Below are 22,911 nucleotides of genomic sequence, written 5' to 3'. Positions count from 1 at the left end.
GCATGCTGGAGTTGCATAGAGAGGTAAGGCAACATCTGGCAGAGATGCCAGAGCATGTGCAGCCCTGAGTGGACAATGGAGGAGTCGATCCATGCCATGACTGCTGCCATGTCTCAGGCATGTGAGCACATGACCTCCTCCATTGCGAAGTTGGTGACCCTAATGGACAGCAAGAACACAGAAATGCAAGCAGACCTGCATGTTGCATGATTGCCTTTAAGAGTGATGTCTCTTTAAGATCTTAGTATGCAAATGAGCCAAGTACCAGGATGCAGTCATGTGACTACAAGCCAGTCTCACTCTGCTAATGTTACACCAAGAGGCAATTCCTGTAAATAGTTAGCTTTGCACTGTATATACTTGTTAGCTGTTAATAAAACTGTTTGAGATCTTCAATCAACTGAACTCCACGCATCTCATTTATGTTGCATCAGACAACATAAAAAGCTTCTCATTACACTGCACACCATCGCCTTGGCCACAAGCTTGATGCAGAAGTGGCAAGGTGAGAGACGGACAAGGGACCTGGAGTTGTCTCCCGCTCCTTGTCCATCTTTGGTGAGCAGGTTCAAGTGAGCCTTGAAAGTGAGGAGGAGGGGCTGATCTCCATAGCTAGGGGCTCCCCTCAGGGCGCTCTGAATTTGGACACTTGCTCCTCAGCGCCTCCACCAGTGAGATCAGCTTCAGCAGCCGTGATGTCTGAGGAAAGTCCTGCACCAGTGCAGGAAGGCCTCAGGCAGCCAGGGCCTCCTGGCCTTAGGCAGCCAGAGGATGGCTGCTGAAGTCATCACAGGCCTAAGGGCAACCTGATCAGCAGCCTGCCTCCAGCCCAGCTGCCATTGCAGGAATCACACCTCATAGGAACACTCACAAATGTTTTAAGAAAACCACACTTGGGGATTTATGGGCTTCAGACATCTTACATGATTAATTATGTAATTGATTAATTAAACATTCTTTTGTTTAAATCATTAATGATTATTGTCTGAAGGCCATTATTTGATAATGTCTTAATTGTGAGTTGTTGACGTTACCCTTCCCCTTTAGTGGAATGCCAATGTAACTACAGCCCTCATTAACATATGGTTGCTCATGGGCTCTAGTGCGTTTTGCAGCTGGGTGCAAGCGAGGGAACACAAATGGAAAGGAGGTGACAGTCTACATGCATTGAGGTGTGTCTTTAATAGTTTCTCTGTGAGTGGACATCAGGGTGGCTGGATGCGGGTGATTATGAGATTGTCTGTTGCCTCCTTGGCACGTTTATAAATCTGCCTGGGCTCTGGTACAAGGGCTTCAACTTCCACTGCTGCTTGCTCCTCTCCCTCCTCCATGTCCTCCTTGTTGGTGGAGGAGTGTGTCACTCAGGTATCTCATCATTATGTAAGGTCTCCCTCCTCTGCAGTGCTAGATTGTGCAGAGCACAGCTGACCACCATGATATGTAAAACCCTCACTGGGGCATACTGCAAGGCTTCACTGGATCTATCTAGGCAACGGAATTTCATCTTCAGCAGCCCAATGGCCTGACAAGTAGCAGAGAGGATTTTCAACCAATCAGAATGAAGATTCTTCACTGAGACATGCACCAAGAAATTAAAGAAAGGAAATATAACTTACATAAACATCATTGTAGAGGAAGCAAGATAAAAATTAGGACATACAGATAGGATTAAAGGCAAGAAATGAAGGAGAAAAATGTAAAAAACTAAAAAAAAAGTCTAAAATCTGCAACATTAATTTTGTACTGAGAGAATGAGACTCCACACTTGTAAGAATAACTTTTCAGGGCCAGAGAGGTTATTCATTGGCAATTATCACTTATTAAGTCGTTAATAACCCACTTACTCCTGAATGTTTTCAGCCATTTTTAGTGCAATACTAATAGGTAATTACCCTAATTTCATGTCATTATAACGATTTCTGTGTCAGGTCAATCGGCAAGGACTGCAACAGTGTACCTTGTGGAGGAGCAAGGTATATCTGACAGCAACTTCTGGATTTCCATGTTTAACTGTGCATGTGCAGCACCAGAGGTTCCTGTCAGATTTACCCTGTAATAATGGCGTGGACTATTAACCTCACCATTACTATAATAGAAAAATCCAGGCCAATATCTTATTGACATACATTTACACATTTTAAATATATATAATATATATCTAGAGAGAGAGGTTAAGAGTACTGTTATGACCAGGTGAGAAATATGTCTCGAGGTCTTTTACTGTCTTCACCTGGTCTTATTGTAACAAGGTTTAATTTTTAAACACAATGTGTTTTGAGCTCCCCCCTGGTGAATCCTTGTTCACCGCTTTCCAATTATAAGGAAAATAAATGAGCACACCAGGTTTTCTTAGGTTTAAAGAAGAAAAGTGAAATTTATTAAACTTACTTAAACTCTAATTCGTTAACGCCTACAGATATACGACGCACCCACGCTGGCATGCACACGCGATACACACATGCAAATAGGGACAGAAAAGAGCAGAAGAAAAATAGAGGGGTTTGAGGCAGTCTCTGAAGGGGGTTTCTTGTTACTGTTTCTGTGTTTCCAGCTCGCCGTAGAGTCTTTGATTGTTCACAGCTCTTACTTTTCATTGGGCCCAGTATTCTTCTTAAACCATGTTCACGTAGGAGACTTTTGTCTCTTTGAATTCACTTCAATGGGTCTTCCGTTCCGTGAGAAAGAGATGGGAGCAAACAGGAGAGAGGCAAACTCAGTCCAGGAGCAAACAGCTTTCCGTCTTTCTTTCTCTCAGCAAGTTCAAATTCACACAGCCAGTTAGTCATGTGACTATACTGGCCTGACCAGGTCTTCTGTGTATTGGAGTACAGGGACTGGGTCCTTTGTTCCAACACTGTCTGCTAGCTTGCAAATGTCTTTCCATTCAGGGGCTTGGCAATTCCTTGTGATAGGCCTTCTTTTCTTCCTAGCCATAATTTTAAGTTTTAATGTTCATGTGGTGAAATAATGTGTGCCTCAGTCTTGGCAGGTGGGGGCCTGCATGACAATACCATGTCTTACATATCTAACATCCTTTACTTGAAATGGATATTTAATGGGTGGCATATCTGTTTCCCCCTGTATGGTCTTCATTTAGAGCACATATTGTGCAACAGATATTTTACTGGAGAAATGTTGTGGAAGTAATCCATTTAAAAGTATAAACAATATTAATGAAAGCTTCAAAGGAAGAATATTAAAATTGAAAAGAATTATTTATGAATATAAGAAGTGAAGATACTTGGGTTAGACATTCCAATTTTGAGGATAAGATGGTGAAATAGAATCATAAAATGAGACAGCACAGAAGGAGGCCATTTGGCCCATCATGCCTGTGCCAGCTCTTTGAAAGAGCTATCCAATTAGTCCCACTCCTCTGCTGTTTCCCCATAACCCTGTAAATCTTTCCCCTCCAAGTATTTATCCAATTCCCCTTTGAAAATTATTACTGAATCTGTTTTCACCACCCTTTCAGACGTGCATTCCAGAATACAACAACTTGCTGTTTAATTTTTTTTTCCCCCTCAAGTTGCCTCGAGTTGTTTTGCCAATTGCCTGAAATCTGTGTCACTGTTTGCATACCCTTCTACCACTGAATGGGATTTAGTCTATCAAAATCCTTCATAAATTGAATACTTCTATCAAATCTCCCCTTAATCTTCTGTGCTGTAAGAAAAGCAAGCCCAGTTTCTCCAGCCTCTCCACATAACTGTAGTCCTTCAGCCCTGGTACCAATTCGATTAAATCACCTCTGCACCGTCTCTAGGGCCTTGACATCCTTCCTGAAGTGTGGTGCCTAGAATTGGCCATAATACTCCAGCTGATATCTAACCTATTGAATAAATCATTTTACTGCTGACTCATATTTCCCTTGTTTGTTATTATGCTTCCATTAATAACACAGCCGACTGCTGTAAAGGCTCATGTTTATAATTTGCCCCACAGACTGAGAAATTGCTGAGCCAGCTGGCCATAGATAAGAAAGATCCTGAGCAGAACTTATGTGAATAGCTAATTGAGGAATAGCCTTGGCATTCTGTTGCTATGATGACTAAATATTGCCACTTTGCCAGTGCAAGCCTCAGTATAATATGGGGATGTTGGAAAAATAACTGAATTAAGCTGTGATTGAAAATATTAGCAAATGCAATTACTTATGCGGAAAAATAAACTCAACGGATTTTAGTAATGTTCATTGCAGATTAAGAATGTAATTTTAAAATCTGTGTGCAATTAGATTGTTAATTATGGGATCATGATGTAAGATGAGGTCTATTTTTCTCCATTTGCTTAGTTTCAGTGGAAAGAATGAATGAGGGTATAAAGAAGTGGTTCCATGCTTTATATTCACATCTACTTTTTCGTTAAGATTAATGAATGCATTGTTGGAAAGGTACCCCTTAGCTACTAAATGCCTGCAATTTGTAGTAATGAATTCCATCTATGTATATCATCCATGGCCTTAGTTGCTAAAGGTAAATATAATAAACAATCTTCAATCTAATTTCAATGCATCCTTTCTCTAAGTAAGGAAAAGAAGTTTGTACTTTTCAGCTTTTGAAACTCCAGTCATATTGAGTCTGGACATTACCCATGGATGGAAACCATTAATGGTAATTGTACACAGGAGCATAGAACAACTCGGGTATTATTGTTAGTCCATTTATGCTGTAATCAGCAAGCCAGCCATCTGTAATAATTTGCTAGTTATGAATATGTAATGAAATGCTATGGAATGGCAACAATATCACTAATCATTAATTGTGCAATTAGCAGATTATTATTTGATAATTAAGCTGTTACTCAGGGAAAACTTTCTCCCAATGTGCTCTGCTCGTGTTCCCATCAGAAAGATACTTTCCATAAAGCAGATTTTCACCTCCTACGAACTGAAGCTGGCAGGTTTGTGTGCAATATGGATACACAGAAGCAGAAAATATACAGGCGGTAACTAATAGTACAAAGCTTGAGTTACACAATACTTCAGCTGCTCCAAAAACAATAAGTGTTCTAAAGGTTTTGTAATGCTTTACAGAATTTTTAACTGGGGCCTGGTAAAATATGTGAGCAATAATTCCCATGAAGCCCTTTTTCATCTCAGCATGGCAGGAGATAGTCAAAACAAGGAGTTGTGCTCCTCAGAAGAAAAAAACAGCTCATACAGAGTTCTCTGGAATACCAAAAACAAGTTGCAAAAAACATTATACCAAGCATTAGCATGGCTTATAAGCATAGAAAATTTATGGCATAGAAGGAAACCATTTGGCCCATCGTTTCTGTGGTAGCCAAAAAAGAACTACCCTCCTAATCTCACTTTCCAGCTCTTGGTCAACAGCCCTGTCAATAATAGCACGAGAAGTGCATAATCAAGTACTTCCTAAATGTGACAAATGTTTCTGCCTCTACCAAACTTCCAAGCAGTGAGTTCCAGACACCAACTGGGTGAAAAAGTTTTTTTCTCAACTCCGCTCTAATCCTTCTGCTAATTACTTTAAATCTATGCCCCTGGTTAGTGACGTCTATGTCTGTGGAAATATATCCTTCCTATCCACTCTATCTAGGTCCTGCATAATTTTACACAACTCAGTTGAATCCCTGCCTGCTCAACCTCCTCTGTTCCAAAGAAAACCAACACAACCTATCCAATGTTTCCTCATAGCTAAAATTCTCCATTCCTGGTAACATCCTTGTAAATCTGCTCTGTACTCTCTCTAGTGCGATCACATCCTTTCTGTAATGCGGTGATCAGAACTGTGCACAATACTCGAGCTGCGGTCTAACTATTGTTTTACACAGTTCTTGCACAACCTTCCTGCTCTTATATTCTATACCTTGGCTAACAGAGGAATGTATCCCGTATGCCTTTGTAGCCACCATATCTACTGGTCCTGCTACCTTCAGGAATCTGTGGACATGCATTCCAAGGTTCCTTTGTTCCTCTACACTTCTCAGTATCCTACCATCTATTGTGTATACTCTTGCCTTCCCAAATGCATTACCTCACACTTCTCCGGATTGAATTCCATTTGCCACTTTTCTGCCCACCTGGCTAATCCACTGATATGTTCCTGCAGTCTACAGCTTTCTTCCTCACTATCAACCACACAGCCAATTTTCGTATCATCTGCAAGCTTCTTAATCATGCCATCTACATTTAAGTCTAAATCATTGATATATACCATGAACAACAAGGGACCTGAGTCCTGTAGAACCTCACTGGAAACACCCTTCCAATCACAAAAATGTGCGTCATCTATTACCCTTTTTTTCTGCCACTGAGACAATTTTGAATCCAACTTGCCACTTTTCCTTGGATCCAATGGGCTCTTACTTTTCTCACCAGTCTACCATGTGGGACCTTATCACAAACGCCTTGCTAAAATCTATGTAGTCTCATTAAATGCACTATACTCATTGATCCTCCTTGTTACCTCCTCAAACAATTAAATCAAGTCAGTCAGACAAGACTATCCTTTAACAAATCCATGTTGACTGTCTTTGGTTAATCTGTGCCTTTCTAGATTATGATTTATACCACCCTCAGAATTTTTCCAATAATTTGCCCACCACTGAGTTTTGGCTGACTGGCCCATAATTGCTCAGTCTATCCCTCCCTCTCATCTTAAACAATGGTACAACATTAACAGTACTCCCATTCTCCAGCACCACACCTGTAGCCAGAGAGAATTAAAAAATGATGGTCAGAGCCTCGGCTATTTCCTGCCTTGCTTCTTCTAGCAGCCTGGGATACATTTCATCCAGGCCTGGCATTTTATCTACTTCCAAAGATGCTAAATACCCTAATATTTCCTCTCTCACCATGTTTATCGTATCCAATATTTCACAGTACTCCTTCTTAACTACAATGTCTGCATTGTCCCCTTCTTTTGTGAAGACAGATGCAAAGTATTGATTAAGAACCATGCCCACATTTTGCACCTCCACACGCTACCTTTTTGGTCTCCAACAGGTCCTACTCTTTCCTTAGTTATCCTCTTCGTCTTTATGTATCTATAAAACATCTTTGAGTTTTCTTTCATTTTACTTGCCAATATTTTTTCATGCCCTCTCTTTGCTTTCCAAATTTCCTTTTTAGTTTAACTCCTGAACTTTCTGTACTCCTCTGGGCCTTCTACTGTATTGAGTTCTCAGTATCTGACATAAGCTTTCCTTTTTTGCCTTACTTTACTCTGTGTATACTTTGATATGGGGAGGGTCTACAATTGGGAGTCCCATTTTTTTCTTTCTGGGAACATATTTGTTCAGCACCCTCTCTATCTCCTCCTTGAATACCTCCCAGTGCTCTAACACTGATTTACCTCCAAGTAGCTGTTTCCAGTCTTATTTTGCCAAACCACATTTCAGCTTAGTAAAATTAGCCTTTCCCCAATTTAAAACTTTTATTCTCAGTCTATCTTTGTCCTTTTCCAAATCTATGCAAAATTTAACTGGATTATGATCACTGCCAACAAAATGCTCTCCAACTGATATCACTTCCACCTTCCCAGCTTCATTCCCTAAAATTAAGTCCAGAACTGCCCCTTCTATGGTTGGACTTGCTACATACTGGCTAAAAATGTTCTCCTGAACGTAATTTAAGAACTTCGAGCCACTATGTTTTTATACTGATTTTATCTGAGTTAATGTTAGAGTAGTTGAAATCCCCCACTGCTATCGCCCTATTGTTTCTCCCCTTCTCAGCAATTTGTTTACAAATTTCTCTTCAATCTCCCTCTGATTGCTTGGAGGTCTATAGTGTACTGTCGCAAAAACGTGTTACGTAGAATGATGATTTTTTTAAAATCCACCGGCTGGAAACCTGATTATTAAACTGTTGGAGACAAACCACTCAAACCTTGCAAGCTTCAAACTCTGTCTGCTGACCGTGATCTCCGAGGCATATCCCCTGCTGCAGACTTTAGTGCTAAATGGTTTAATTGATCTTTGTTTGATTGTGTTAGTCTGTTCACCGAACAATGTTCACTGTGCTTAATTACTTAAGCCTGAGGGTGGGGCTAGCGAGTTTTGAGAAAGTTCTGGAAAGAACAGACAGAGACCTCCTTGAAGGAAATCAGCCACATTGCTACCTCCCGGAGAACCACCGCATCAGCCATCCACATGTTCAAAGCAGAAGCCTCAGGACCACCAAAGGAAAGTCGTGTGACCACCGAATTCAGCCTGAAGCCAACTGACTCACCAGCCTCCACAGACTGTATACCACCTTTATTTCTCTGGACTCTAATTTGACCAATCTATCCTTCCCCACTTTGTCACCTATTTGTGCATATGTGTGTGAAAGTTGGAGCATATTCTATTATTTTACTTGGATCGGTTTAAGTACAGTAAAGTTAACCTCTTTCTTTGTTCAACTTGAGAAAACCTGTCTGATTAACTCTCTTTATGATCATGGCGCGTGAACAATTAAACGCTCAATGAATTGGCAAGTATATCCACTTAAAAAAGAAATACACCTGTGATGGTCAAGCAAGGAGAGGGAAAAGAGGGGAGCCCTTCGACCCCTCCTCACCTGATCGTGACAGTACTCCCAGCAGTGTCAGAATAATGACCAAATGCATTCACATTGCTGAAGTCTTGGACCTGCCAGATTAGAATGGCAAAAGGAATGATATTTTCTTGATGGCTCCAACATGAGACATAAGTTCCCCTGGAATTTGAAAGTGGGGCAGTGGAGGGGGTCCTACAATGTAGTGGAGCAAAACCCTTGTCTGCCTGCAGTTGAAGATGGAGACTGCCTACAAAACCACAGGGACTGAGTCATTTAAATGACCATAAAGGGCTCATTGCACCTGCAAAAGCTGTTCAAATGCATGAGCACCCATTCACTGGCTGATGTTGGAGTGGTAGCCAACCGCTCCGATAAGGGAGGCCTTTCATGGTTGAATAAAAGAATGGAATAAGTTCACCTTTTGCTCCTGAGAGAATGATTGTCATTTAGTGGGGTTTCAGCTGCTCATTTTCCACCAAGGCTTTTTAAGGGTGAGATTTCCCCTCATATGCATGGTCTGTCGGAAGTAGCAGCAGTTCTGTCTCCTTCCCTGCATCACAAACATTTAAAGTAGCACTGCCAATGGAATTGAATCCAATGAAATTTGCAGCTCCTCCTGAGCATAAATATTGCTGTCTGCCCTCCTAGACATTTTAATAGTTAGCTCAGGGCCAAATCTCTCTTTGGGCAAGATTTTAATCCACTGAAAACCCAACTACTTGCACAGAGTTAAAATCTGACCCATTTTGTTTCTGTTAAAGCTACCTGCATCGCATCTCCTGTCTACCTAAAAAAGTATAAAAAATGCAATCCAAAAAAAATATTCCTTTTGTCGCCGTATGCTGCATTGCACGCAATTCGTTGAAACATTATTAATGGGATATTTTAAAAATTATTGTTACTTGCACATAATTATGTGATATTAACAAATCTGTAAAAGAGAAACAGTTTCATTCCTGCCAACTAACACTATCTAAACTGTATATTTTAATAATAAATGATAATGCTTTATTGACAAAAAACCTTCAGTGAAAATGAATGATGTTCATTTTTTTAAATGTGTCAGGAGAAAAATGCAAAGACAAGAAAGACTATATCTAAGATAAGTGCCCAAAGGTGGAAGGGGTTTTGAATCATTTGTTTTGACAGATCAATATACATCAGACTAAATAATGATCTACAAATTTATGTCTTTCTTCCTCAAATTTGACTTTTTTCTCTTCTAGATTTTTGGTGTTTCACAGTAATAAGTCATTTTAAGCTTTATAAGATGAAGCATGCCTTGTTAATATTTTATACAGCATCCAAAAACTTTCTCCAGCAGTTTTATTGTAATTAAAAATGGGGTCAAAAAAAGTTTACATTTTAAGATTACTTGCATGTGTTGTGTGGGTTACCATGCTGTCCTTAGCACCAGAAAGAATCTGGAAATAGTGTTGCCATGCTATGCAGTGTACTGGCGAGGGTAGCCTGACAAATTGCCTGCTTTCACATCTCCAGTTTACGCTCACATTCCAACCTTTTGTTGGCTGTCATCACGGATACCAAGAGCTCCAGGGAGCATCAAGATTTGCAAGTGTGCATCTGATTCTGGTGGTAATTTGTTATTGATGCAAACCCCAGCAAACTCTTTCTGATCCCTACTCAAGATCAATGGAATTGACTTTGTTTATGTGCAGCAGTATTACCTTAACAGATTTTACCTGGAATTTGACTAGTATTGAAAATAGTATTTAGTAAACTTTATTACAACACTGCTGCTATTCGTAGTATATTGCAAATAGATAGGATGAAGAATGAACTTCTCCAAAATACAAAATTGATATAACCCCGCAACCCCGTAAGTGGTAGATGCGAGGACCATGGTATCCTAGCGACAATAAAGTTAACCTCTTTCTTTGTTAACTCAAGAAAACCTGTCCAATTGCTTCTTGTTATGATCATAGCAAGTAAGTAATCAAAAACCTATTTAATTGGCCAGTACATCCACTTTAAGAAAGAATTAAGCTTGTTGTGGTCAAACAAGGAGGGAAAAGACGGAAGCCCTTTGACCCCTCCTCACTTGTCTGTAGCAGTCTGCTTATAGAAAAGCAGTTGACAACTTGTTTCATGCTGTTTAATTCCCATTTTAAATGCCTCTCTAGGTATAACAATATATCAATATTAGAGTTAACCACAGATTTCTCCATAAAACAGTAACTATCACCTACAGCAGGAAGACCATTCAGGACTGGATTGTTTTGCTGTACGTTAGAAGAGCACATTTTAACAGTTGGTCAACATAGGGATCAAGTCTATTGGGAATCTTATGAATTGTAAATATTTCACTTCGATGTTAAAGTAGCATTAGCACAACTTGCTAGCGAGGAATTTGTTCTTCTCAATGGAAGGAACTTTTCTGTGTAATTGGAAAGGCAGCTATCACTTCAGTTATAAAGATGTGTCCAGTGTTTCTTCCTTATGAGTGAAAACAAATTCATGAGTCTTAAAAAGATTTGGGACTATTATCTGAAAGTTAATAATTCCGAGTATAGGAAATGTGAACTTTACAATAAGCTGTTCTGTGGCTTCCAATATGACATTACAAGTGGAAAGTGTTACAGTAAGCTTGCATAGTGGAACCGAAATGTTCTCCAACAGAGCCAGAGAAAGCAGTACCTTCCTCTGTTTCAAGAAAGGAAATCTGTTCGCTCAGTTATTGGCTCCAAAATTTGACGATTGTGCCTGCCTGTATCCTCCTACGCTGATCCCACCTGGATCTGTGGGATCATTGGAAAGGCACCTTATTCATATGGGGCCAACAGGCCGAAGAGCCACTTGGCGTGTTTCTTTGGCAGCCTCCTGCTCCTGCCAGTTGAAATTTGGCCATCAGGCTGCTCCTGGGGAAAGGATTCTACAGGCCCTTATTCTCCACCCCTGACCCCAGCACTACTCTCCCAGTAAGTGGGCGATTCAGAGCATTTTAAAAGGTTTTTTGCTCTTTGGAGCTTCAAGCTACTTACGAGGCTTGACCCTCACCATTGAGACCCATTTGCTCCCTTGGGATACTGCTCAATGCTAATACACTGGGTCCACATCCGAGACCAGGAGCAAGAGCTCCCAGCTTAGGAAGGCCCCACACATAAATCCTATCACTGGCAAGGAGTTACACAGAAGTTCTACTCCTTCCAGGGGAACCAGGGAACTCAGAAATTTTGGAGACCCAACATAACCATGTCTTCCCCATTTTTACTTGGCAGTTTCGCTGGTCTCTGCTAAAGTTACAGCTGGAGATTGCTAGAAACCCTTGGAATTTCAGGGCCATTACCTCTAAGTTGTGCTCAAATATGAAAGTGATGAAACAGACCTTGACATAACATGAATAGGGTTTTTTCAATTTGGTTTCCTTGTACCACAATTTTAACCACAACAAAAAGCATCATGAGGTGGAAATTAAACTTCTTGAAATAATGTCATTCAGAGCAACGTCTTTTCAAAATAGCTATAATGTTTGTTGAAGGCACGGAAATGCCAATTGATATTCGAATATTTTGACATTGCAACATCATGCTGCGGTCAGTGATCTCAGTGTATATTATGGGAAATGTTGTACCTTTGTCCAAACAAAAATGAAAGAGTAAAAAGAAGATATTGGCCCATAATTTGCAATGAGAATAAGGGTGAGATTTATCAACATTTACCATTATAATGGAGGAAATCTGAAAGCAATCTCTGTAGTACGCACATACGCAGTTAAACGTGGAAATCCAGAAGTTGCTGTCAGGTATTCCTGCTCCTCCATAGGGTGCACTGTTACTGTCCTCACCGATAAACTCAGCATTGAAATGATTGCAAAGAATGTCTGGAAAGAGATGTGGTGGTTCTGTGTCGAGGTTCATCCTGAACAGCTCCATAATGCAGGACTCTGTGCTTTACAGGCTGTTCCCAGAGATGCACACTGAGACGAACATCAACTGCTGCTGGTGGACCATCAATTCTGTTAAAGACACTCTTTGGACTGCCTGAAACGTGATGGTTTTCCAGTGCAAAGAGGTGTTCACCATCGAGTATTGCAGACAGGCGCATTCCAAGGTCCAGGACTACGTGCTGAGGGATGCATTAATGCTCAGGGCTGCTGCCGCAAAGGCTCAATGGGGAAAGGCCACAGTCTAAGGCCACCCCCACCAGCATAGTACCCGCCTAAAACCCTTCGTGCTGTTTCCACAGAGAATGTTTGACATGAAATGTATATTGTAAATATAACTTGTAATTGTAAGTATATTGAGGCACCTCAGAGTGCCATGTACTGTATCGAAAGAAATTGAACTGTATTGCACTTTATGTAATGTCAAATTTGAACAGTTATATGTAATGTATTTTACAAATTTTATGAATAAAATGTATATTTGGGGAAAAAAATTGAAATGACTGTAATGGCATGAGCTTGCTGTACTTGCCTACTCAATTCTGCACTAAAAGCAGCTGCATTCAGGAGTGTGAGTTTTTAATAGTATGTTATGTGATAATTACTGCTGAACAACCTCTGTGGAGATTAGTATTGGAGATTTAAAAGAAAAGAAAATTATATTTTTCTTTACTTTTTCTGTCTCTCTTTTATTTCTCTCCCTTAATTCAATTGCAATTTCAACTTATTGTCCATACGAAAATTCATTTTGGATACATTGCTCATTCATTAATATATTGCATATGACTAATAACAATAAAAAGAAAAAGAATCCCATCTGTATTCCCCAATCTTAATTTTGCTTTCTGTACAGTATTTAAATCTAATTTCTATTTCCTGTTTTATACTTCCTGGTTTGGGCTCTGCGTGCCTCTGTGAGGATTCATCAATCTGATTGGTTGAAGAGCCTCAGGGGGTGCTTTACAGCCACAACAGACCCCCCCTATAGAGGGCACCGCGCTGGAAAAGACTCTTAATTAGAGGAGATCTCTTGCTGATAAGCCTGTGAAATATCTGTGAGTGGCTGTCAGCAAGGTGAATGATGAGAGATGTTCCTTCACTGCTGACTGCAAACTTCTGGCATTTTGTTGCATATTTTCTACTTATTATTTTATTCTGCTCCATTAATATTTTTGGCCCTATACCTGAAGAAATGTAGATCACTGCTATCCATTGAAATTATAAATCCTCACAAATGTAGCACAATTCAAATGTGAAATTGTGGAATCCTAATGTTTGAATGGCTCTAGACTTGTCAGATCAGGGCTGGAAATTTTCAGTCCCCCAATAGGGAGATGGTACATTCCAGCTTTGGTGCACTGAAAAACAAAATAATTTTCAAGCTTATGAGTAACCTCAGAGGACTGGTTTAATCAATCCAGCAGTGCTAGTTATATTTAATGGCGTGACATGTCGCAAAAAATCTAAAAAGCCATTTGTGTTCCTCGGGTAATTGTCAAGTAAGTTGCCTTGATATGTTAACTGGTGGCACCACTGCTGTTGTTAAATAGCCAAATTATTCTTAATCCTTTGTAACACTTTCTATGTGATGTAGACTTTCCTTTTTTTTCAATAGGTAATGAATTAGTATCCGCACAAAAGTATTCAAGTTTGATTAAAGCACAGCCAACTTTACGTAACCTCAAGTTATAAAAGTGCACTCATAAGACTAGGTTTGATTTATGCAGTTTTTTAGCAGTGTAAGCAAATGAAACGTCAGCTGTACTCTATGCAGATACTGATGTGAGCAGCTCTGTTTCCAGCTTTTTTCTCTTTGTGTTTGATTTCCAGCCTCTACAGCATTTTGCTTTCTATTCATATAAACATTTCAGGATTCTGAATTGAATGGTTAGGTGACAATTTATAGCGAACACCTGCAAAATGACACAAGACCTAACATTTACAGTTAACATAATTAGCTGATTGGTTTCCCAGTAACAAAGGCAACTCGTTCCTTTGAAATGATGATACCACCATCATGTGCATATCATCCTTGTTTGAGAGAATATTGCAGCTGTTTTTTTTATGTGGTTAAAATAATACAACACATATTTCACAATTTATTTCATTCTTATAGGGATTTAAGAACTTCAGCATTAATGTCATGTGATGCAATAGCTCCATGGTTCTAAACAGGCTGTTTAAGTTTCTTATGCCTGATCTCAATTCAGTTGACTCTGGTTACTGCAATCTGATAAAGCTTTTGATCTGATCTTGGATTTTAGTTTAGCTTCCATAGAGTTTTCAATAACTGCAGGTTTGGATTCCCTCAGTCACTCAGTTGATGAAGGAGGTGTGTAATTGAGCCATATAAATCAGAAAGCATGACATTTTGATTCACTATGTTAAGTTAGTTGATCCTAGCTAAGATAGCAATAGCTTCACAATAATTGACAGCAACCCTCCAAGACTAGGAGAAGGAACACTACATAAGATTCCATTTAGGATTATTATCCTTTCTCTTGCTGGAAAGTACACTTAATGGACATTAGCTGACGACAGGAATGGGAAAGTAATTGGCAAGTAATGTTAACCCCATGGTGGAAGAAGAAGCCAACAATCATTACCTGTGCAACCTGGTGAGGTACCAGAGCATGTCTGAAGTCAATGGGACTGCACCACACCTGGGCTGAATTTTACTTTGTAGAAGGCATGGCGCACGTGCGACGTGTGCGCCGCTGAGCCCTCGTGATATATCACGCCGGGGATCATTTAAATGGAGGAGGCGGAGCAGCCGCTCAGTCCCCGGAAATAGCATCTGGTACCGCCGCGCAGGCGCCGGTGCCATTTTTAAAGGGTTTCAAGCACCTTGGGTGCATTTGCATTTTTGAAGTGAAAGGATGTGGAAAAGTGCAGTTACACATGGAATTACATTTTCACTCCCCTCATCCATATCTCCAAGGAAGAATTGATTCATTAATTGGACATTCCCCCATTAAAAAAAACTTTTATGCAGATCCTGACCTTTCCCCCCCAACCTTTAACAACTTTAAACCTGAGCCCCTTCCCATCATCACCCCCCCCCAACCCCCACCACCAATCAAAAGAGTTTTCCCCGCTCCCCCCCTCCTGCCCTGAGAATTACGCTCCTTCTCCCTCCCCACCAGTGTCTCACCTCAGATCCCCAAACGGGAACGTGGGACGGCCGCCCAGTCCAGGTAAGTTAATTAACATTTATTTACATTAAGTTTATGACGCAAATGAAGGCTCCGCCGCCGTGCAGCAGGGAGGCCACATCGAGACCTCACCGCCGCTGGTAAAATGCGGCAGAGCATTCTCAGCGTCAAGGCCTCTGCCGGAAGAATTTTCCAGGCCCCCCCTGCCATGACCTGTGACTTCGGAGGGCTGGTAAAATTCATCCCTTTGAATCAGTGCTTTCAGGAGGGAGAGGGAATTGTTTCCGATTTCCAGAAAAATTAGGCAAATGATCTGATCTTTAAGAGAGGTGTGGGTTAAATGGTAGAAATAAATCTGGCTGATCTTCTTACCAATTCCTGTACCTATGTGGCAATTATGTATTTTGGAGATCATTTAAAAGTCGTACGTCTGGCAATCTGATAAAAGGGTCTTTTATATTTGCTCTTAGCAGGGAGATGGGCTTCCTTTGGTCTTTGATTATCTGGTCTTTCCCTGCTACTGTGGAGCATTAAAATTTCTCCCTGGGATGGATGGATTGTGGTGATTTGCAATACCATGTATCATAAGATCATTGGTGTCTATACCAGGAAACAGTTCCAATATAATTACAATGGGGAAAGCTTTGGAGGAAGACAGTGAGGTTAAAATGACAGGAAGAAATTTAATAGTAGGCTCTAAATTGCACAGTATTTTTCACAGCGACACTGGGGCCATGAGGGTTCCACAATGGTGTAGAAGTGCTAGGAAGAGTAAAGATTTGTAGTTTCACAAGGATATGCACATGGGTGTGTTTTTCAATGTTAAATTGTCAAGTTTGTTTCTTTTATTTTTGAGCTATATAAATATTGATTGTTCCCACCACTTTTCTGTGTTGCCCACTTTTGCCTGCTGTCTGGCAAGTAGCCATTTCGCTTGTGATGAATGATAAGGCAATAATTGGTGCTGAGCAATGGAGGGCTATGAAAGGAATATTTGGTTGTTTGCAGGATTGCTTTGTGTTGGGGGAAGGGGGGGTGGAAATTGGCTTTTGCAAGTGGCTATCAGATGGGTGGACTGGTGGAACCGAAGTGAACCTCGCAATAATGAGAGCATCCCTGGCAGCAATGTGCACCACTGCAATATGTTCCTGCTCCTCCTCTTCCTTGGAATGGTCTGAAGAGGTTACATGCTTTTCTTTGGAATGGTCTGAAGACGTTATATCCCTCCTGCAGGTCCAAATCTCTCTGCTGTGCAATGTTGTGCAGAGTACAGTGCACCAGCCCCATTCTGGAGACCCTGGCTGGTGCGTATTGAAGGGTGCCTCCAAATCTGTCGAGGGACAGGACGCGCATCTTCAGCATGCCAATGGCATGATCTGTGACACATCTGCCTGTCATACGGCTTACATCATGGAACTCCAGGCCTCATTTGTTGGGTTCTTCATGGGCGTAATCAGCCCAGTGGGCATCCTTGTCTCTGAGTAGCCAGCTAGAAAATCTGCTTCAAGGTGCAAAGAGATTGGGGGAGACTGGACTGTCGCAGAATAAAAACATCATGGCAACTGCCTGAAAGTCAAGCACATACCCGCATAAACATCTTTTTGTGGTTGCACATTGATGGAGCGGAAGCCCTTACAGTGGACGAATGCTCCTGGGTGATCTATGGGTGCTTTAGTTCCCACCTGCATATAGTCATTGGTGCCCTGCATCTGTGGGAAGGCAGCTAGAGCAGCAAACCCAGATGCATGCTCTCTCTGTGGGGCATCAATGGTGGCAAAGTTGACAAAGTTGCCTGCAATGGTAAACAAGCCATCAGTCACTTGTTTTGTGCATTTGTGGGCAACCGACTGCGAGATCCTGCAAATGTCTCTGGCAGAGCCCTGGAAGGATTCTGAGACAAAGACGTTGAGGGCGGCAGTGACTTTAGTAGCCACTGGTAAAGCATGGCAACCATGTCCATTTGGCAGCAGGTCTTGTTCCAGCAGGCAGTAATTGTCTGCCACAAACTGACGTGACACCCTGACCATTCTGAGACACTGGTGTTCTGACATATTAAGGAGGTTTATCCTATGTCTATACACCTTCTGTTGCAGGTATGGCCATTGTGAGCTGCAGCTCTCTGCTCATCCCTTCTCTCCTTTGGAGTGACAGGTGCGTGAGGAGCAGACTGCTGCTGCGTATGCTCCTCCTGGTGCTGCTCTGAGTTCTGCTGGTCATCTTAATCCTCATCTGAGGTTCAAAGTAAAACAATAGAAGTGGCACTAATGTTGATCTGATAGATCACAGCTCCAAAGTGGAGATCTTACGTACAAACCTCCATGGTTGTGAAAGTAATCTTAGCACAATTACTGTGAACAAAGCCTTTCATTTAATCAGGCAAGAAAGCAGCTGTGAGGTTTCAGTACCAATTGGTATATTTCCCTGTCATGTCTTTAGCCCCTTCAATTGGCGCTGTGTTCTCGCTTTGCTTTCACTGTCGAGTTTCAGGAAACAAGTGGACCCACAGTTCAGTTGCAAAAGTCATGTTATTATCATTGTCTTTCTTTTGGGCCTCCTTATCTCGAGAGACAATGGATACGCGCCTGGAGGTGGTCAGTGGTTTGTGAAGCAGCGCCTGGAGTGGCTATAAAGGCCAATTCTGGAGTAACAGGCTCTTCCACAGGTGCTGCAGAGAAATTTGTTTGTTGGGGCTGTTGCACAGTTGGCTCTCCCCTTGCGCCTCTGTCTTTTTTCCTGCCAACTACTAAGTCTCTTCGACTCGCCACAATTTAGCCCTGTCTTTATGGCTGCCCGCCAGCTCTGGCGAATGCTGGCAACTGACTCCCACGACTTGTGATCAATGTCACACGATTTCATGTCGCGTTTGCAGACGTCTTTATAACGGAGACATGGACGGCCGGTGGGTCTGATACCAGTGGCGAGCTCGCTGTACAATGTGTCTTTGGGGATCCTGCCATCTTCCATGCGGCTCACATGGCCAAGCCATCTCAAGCGCCGCTGACTCAGTAGTGTGTATAAGCTGGGGATGTTGGCCGCTTCAAGGACTTCTGTGTTGGAGATATAGTCCTGCCACCTGATGCCAAGTATTCTCCGAAGGCAGCGAAGATGGAATGAATTGAGACGTCGCTCTTGGCTGGCATACGTTGTCCAGGCCTCGCTGCCGTAGAGCAAGGTACTGAGGACACAGGCCTGATACACTCGGACTTTTGTGTTCCGTGTCAGTGCGCCATTTTCCCACACTCTCTTGGCCAGTCTGAACATAGCAGTGGAAGCCTTACCCATGCGCTTGTTGATTTCTGCATCTAGAGACAGGTTACTGGTGATAGTTGAGCCTAGGTAGGTGAACTCTTGAACCACTTCCAGAGCGTGGTCGCCAATATTGATGGATGGAGCATTTCTGACATCCTGCCCCATGATGTTCGTTTTCTTGAGGCTGATGGTTAGGCCAAATTCATTGCAGGCAGACGCAAGCCTGTCGATGAGACTCTGCAGGCATTCTTCAGTGTGAGATGTTAAAGCAGCATCGTCAGCAAAGAGGAGTTCTCTGATGAGGACTTTCCGTACTTTGGACTTCGCTCTTAGACGGGCAAGGTTGAACAACCTGCCCCCTGATCTTGTGTGGAGGAAAATTCCTTCTTCAGAGGATTTGAACGCATGTGAAAGCAGCAGGGAGAAGAAAATCCCAAAAAGTGTGGGTGCGAGAACACAGCCCTGTTTCACACCACTCAGGATAGGAAAGGGCTCTGATGAGGAGCCACCATGTTGAATTGTGCCTTTCATATTGTCATGGAATGTTTTTTCATTGTAATTGAGTGATTAACATATTGAATTTGACACCTGCCTCTCCCGAGGTGGTTGCACACATGCAGCTGAAGGTGCTGCAGTTAAATGTGGAAGTTGGCAGGTTGGAGCTGGCTTCCTGATATGCTGTATGTAATGAGTTCTTTGTGTTATATCAAGCAACACGATGAAGTATGTGGATTCCAGTTCATTGAAGATCTCTAAAAGGTTTGTTAACAGCTAAACTAGTATATAAAATACAGAGCAAACTATATGAAGAACCTTTGTCCACGGTGTTAGTTGCAGAGTGACTATGGCTTCTAGTCACACGACTACATCCTGGTACTTAGCCATTAGCATACTGAGTTCTTAAAGGGACATCACTCTTAAGACAATCATACAACACTGTCCATTTCTCCATTTATAACCCCCACCCCCTGCTGCATCCAAACCCACCTGTTCCTGCAAGTTAAAATTCAGCCCTTTGTTTCTGGTCTTTTTGCAATTTTAGGTTTCTCACTTCTTGCTTGATTACCCTCTAACAACAGAGATAATGATGGAATTTCTAAAATTGTTACATTTTCCCTCCAAAGCTGTGCCTTTTCTTCAATGTTTCCCTTTGCCCCAATGAACATCCTTACCATTAGTACGATATTCATCTATAAAGCACCTTTAACATAGAGAAACATCCCAATGTGCTGCACAAAATTTTCATATATTTCTACATGTTCCTATGTTTTCCCAGTGAACTCTTACCCCTTTCTCACTACAGTATTCGGAGAGGTAATTTTCCATCTTTATTTACTTTTAATTTGTTTATTGATCCATTTCAGGGCATGCTTGTTTAGTCTGAACTTGCTGATCCTGGGAATGTTCAGCATTAAGAATTATTCCCTTAAATGTTCCATATTTTTTCCAGTCAGGTATAAATGGTAACCAAGAATTAATGGTGAATTTATATTGCTACATTTAAAGGTGTCAGCCCTGCTTCAGTGGCAGCACATTTAACTGAATCTGATTGTAGATGCAAGCCCCACCCTAAGACTTGAACACGTAATCAAAATTGATACTTCAGTGCGTTAAGTCATCTGAGATAGCAGTCCACAGGGAAAATGAGGAAGCATATCTTTTATTCATTCATGGAATGTGGGCATCGCTGGCAGCATTTATCACCCATCCTAATATTCCATGAGAAGATGGTGGTGAGCTGCCTACTTGAACTGCTGCAGTTCAGGTGGTGTAGGTACACCCACATTGCTGCTAGGGAGGGAGTTCCAGGATTTTGGCCCAGCGATAGTGAAAGAACGCAGACATATTTCCAAGTCAAGTTGGTGTGTGACTTGGAGGGGAAATTGCAGGTGGTGGTGTGTTAAATTCCAAAAAGTTTTTTTCTGGAAAGACACTGCTGGAGCTTATATTTACTCAGTTTCACATTTATTGTGCACAGCAAAAAGATTACAAACATGTAGCTCCTCACTCAAAACCTCTCCCACTCCCAGTGAGTGGCTGCTTATAAGTGCTCAACTAAAACCCTAATGAACATCCTTCACCTGCATATAATCAAACCATTGACACACAATTAACAGATTCCCTTCTTTCTTTTACAATACAACTTAGATTAACACCCTCGAACAACATTTCAAAATAAATGGATGGCCAGAGTGAGGGTAGGGTCGATCAGGGATAGTGGAGGGAACTTGTGCCTGGAGTCGGAGGAGGTAGGGGAGGTCCTAAATGAATACTTTGTTTCAGTGTTCACTAGTGAGAGGGACCTGGTCGTTTGTGAGGACAGCGTGGAACAGGCTGATATGCTCGAACAGGTTGAGGTTAAGAGGGAGGATGTGCTGGAAATTTTGAATGATATGAGGACAGATAAGTCCCCGGGGCCAGATGGGATATACCCAAGGATATTACGGGAAGTGAGGGAAGAGATTGCTGCGCCTTTGACGATGATCTTTGCGTCTTCACTGTCCACTGGAGTAGTATCGGATGATTGGAGGGTGGCAAATGTTGTTCCCTTGTTCAAGAAAGGGAATAGGGATAACCCTGGGAATTATAGACCAGTCAGTCTTACGTCGGTAGTGGGCAAATTATTGGAGAGGATTCTGAGAGACAGGATTTATGATTATTTGGAAAAGCATGGTTTGATTAGAGACAGGCAGCATGGCTTTGTGAGGGGCAGGTCATGCCTCACAAGCCTTATTGAATTCTTTGAAGATGTGACAAAACACATTGATGAAGGAAGAGCAGTGGATGTGGTGTATATGGATTTTAGCAAGGCGTTTGATAAGGTTCCCCATGGTAGGCTCATTCAGAAAGTAAGGAGGCATGGGATTCAGGGAAAGTTGGCTGTCTGGATACAAAATTGGCTGGCCCATAGAAGTCAGAGGGTGGTAGTAGATGGAAAGTATTCAGCATGGAGCTCGGTGACCAGTGGTGTTCCACAAGGATCTGTTCTGGGACCTCTGCTCTGTGATTTTTATAAATGACTTGGATGAGGAAGTGGAAGGCTGGGTTAGCAAGTTTGCCGATGACATGAAGGTTGCTGGAGTTGTGGATAGTGTGGAAGGCTGTTGTAGGTTGCAACGGGACATTGACAGGATGCAGAGCTGGGCTGAGAAGTGGCAGATGGAGTTCAACCTGGAAAAGTGTGAAGTGATTCATTTTGGAAGGTCGAATTTGAATGCGGAATACAGGCTTAAAGACAGGATTCTTGGTAGTGTGGAGGAACAGAGGGATCTTGGGGTCCATGTCCATAGATCGCTTAAAGTTGCCACCCAAGTTGATAGGGATGTTAAGAAGGCATATGGTGTGTTGGCTTTCATTAACAGGGGGATTGAGTTTAAGAGCCGCGAGGTTATGCTGCAGCTCTATAAGGCCCTGGTTCGACCACACTTGGAATATTGTGTTTAGTTCTGGTCGCCTCATTATAGGAAGGATGTGGAAGCTTTAGAGAGGGTGCAGAGGAGATTTACCAGGATGCTGCCTGGACTGGAGGGCTTGTCCTATGAAGAAAGATTGAGGGAGCTAGGGCTTTTCTCATTGGAGCGAAGAAGGATGAGAGGTGACTTGATAGAGGGGTACAAGATGATGAGAGGCATAGATAGAGTGGATAGTCAGAGACTTTTTCCCAGGGTGGAAAGGGCTATCACCAGGGGGCATAATTTTAAGGTGATTGGAGGAAGGTTTCGGGGAGATGTCAGAGGTAGGTTTTTTACACAGAGAGTGGTGGGTGCGTGGAATGCGCTGCCAGCGGTGGTAGTAGAAGCAGATACGTTAGGGGCATTTAAGCAACTCTTGGATAAGTACATGGATGATAGTAGAATGAAGGGTAGGTAGTTAGTTTGATCTTAGAGTAGGTTAAAGGTTCGGCACAACATCGTGGGCCGAAGGGCCTGTACTGTGCTGTACTGTTCTATGTTTTATGTTCTATTTTCTAAATTCCAAATGATGCACAAAGTATTAACATGCTTAAAGAATATTTCAAAATAAATCAAAAATAAATTCCATGTTGGGTACAAAGTTTTTTTTACATTGCCCTTCCTTCAGCACCTCTAATACTTTCT

The sequence above is a fragment of the Heterodontus francisci genome, chromosome 18 (assembly GCF_036365525.1).
Source record: "Heterodontus francisci isolate sHetFra1 chromosome 18, sHetFra1.hap1, whole genome shotgun sequence".
Taxonomy (NCBI): domain Eukaryota; kingdom Metazoa; phylum Chordata; class Chondrichthyes; order Heterodontiformes; family Heterodontidae; genus Heterodontus; species Heterodontus francisci.
Note: the sequence above shows the minus strand (reverse complement) of the source record.